Here is a 1513-nt window from a genome sequence, read left to right as displayed (position 1 = left end):
TATGTGTCTCGAGAGATCAAACCAGGAACAGAGGCCAGATATTGCTTGTTTGGGTTTTGTTAACTTTTGTGTAATTTTAGGAAAGTCTGCAACAAGCGTCAAGAGAAGCCATTTTAATGGAATAAATCGCTGGAACTGGCTTGGGTGGGCCCACAAGTTGGAAGAAGTGGGGTCTCAGGGAACCACCTGGACAGAGTGACCTGTTTTTACCCAGCTTGATGATGACTCAGATATGGTGGCTACCTGCGTCCACACACTGGGAAGGGGTGGGACTTAACCAAGGAACAATGGATCCTTCTAGCACTTCTTTCTAGGAGAAAGATGCCCCTCTAGCTTTTACCCTGAAATTCGACCACTCAGTATCTCCCTGTATATCTCTGGAGCTCCTCAAGTAGCTGTCCCAGTGCTAAAGCTCAGAGTGAGTGATTCCATCACTGAGCAAGTCTGTGCACGGGCCCTTAAAGAGGAAAGCCTGCAACTCCCACAGCCCTCTATCTCACTGAGCCACAACTTCCACTGGTTTTCACAGTCAGAGATTGTGGGCACTTCTCTTCCTGGCACTGGAACCCTAGGAAGCCCAGCGTAGAGCTTGGGACCCCTTGCTCCTCAGGTTGGAGAGGAGGCTCTGCAGCCAAGTTAACTCTCTAGATTCTCCATTGCCACACACAGTTGTGGGACCAGGTCTTTTCACATCTCTGCCACTCCTGTCAGTTTGAGGTGACTGCTTATGTCTATTCCCAATTGTAGGGCTCTGTTCACTCACACCTCAGGTGACTCCTAGTGATGGTTGCTCTGTAGTTTCATTATAATTTTGATGTGGTTGCGAGCAGAAGCATTCACAGCAACCACCTTCTACATCATCTTGACTAGTCCCCCAGGAAGTCTTATATCTTGAGGGAGGTGGGTACAAAGAGGAACAGAATAGGTTCATATAAATTAAAATATAAATCATGCCTTCTCATCTTTGCATGTGAGTTTTGGATGCATTTGACATTGGTCTATCTTTACAAAGGAAAGGAGCAATTATATTAATGATGCAGAGAGGAACAAAAGCAGCACATGTTTAGGTAGATGGGAACACTGTTCTCAGATTGATTTATCATGAAAATCACCTAGAGTGCTTTGCTCAATTGTAGTGCCCATACATAAATACCAGGAGATACTGATTCCATAGATGATTCTATGCAGCCCACCAGCTCAAATTTAGAAAAAAACACCTTAGAACATAGGAAGCCATTATATTTAGACCCTAGAAGGGATGAAATAAAACAAACAAACAAACAAACAAACAAACAAACATATGTTTTAATTTTATAGCACATCTCTATATTTGGCACTTCAGGTAAAAATTTCTACTCAGAATCTATGGAGAAGAGGAGCATTGAGTTTGATGACATTTTTTAACCTTTTTTTAATGCTATTGTCTTTATATATTATTTGATACAAAAAGTGATCTATAATTTACATGTTAGTTATAACACTTAGTAATATACTGATCATATATAAACTCACC

The sequence above is a fragment of the Pteropus vampyrus genome, unplaced genomic scaffold (assembly GCF_000151845.1).
Source record: "Pteropus vampyrus isolate Shadow unplaced genomic scaffold, Pvam_2.0 Scaffold63, whole genome shotgun sequence".
In the NCBI taxonomy this organism is placed as follows: Eukaryota; Metazoa; Chordata; class Mammalia; order Chiroptera; family Pteropodidae; genus Pteropus; species Pteropus vampyrus.
Note: the sequence above shows the minus strand (reverse complement) of the source record.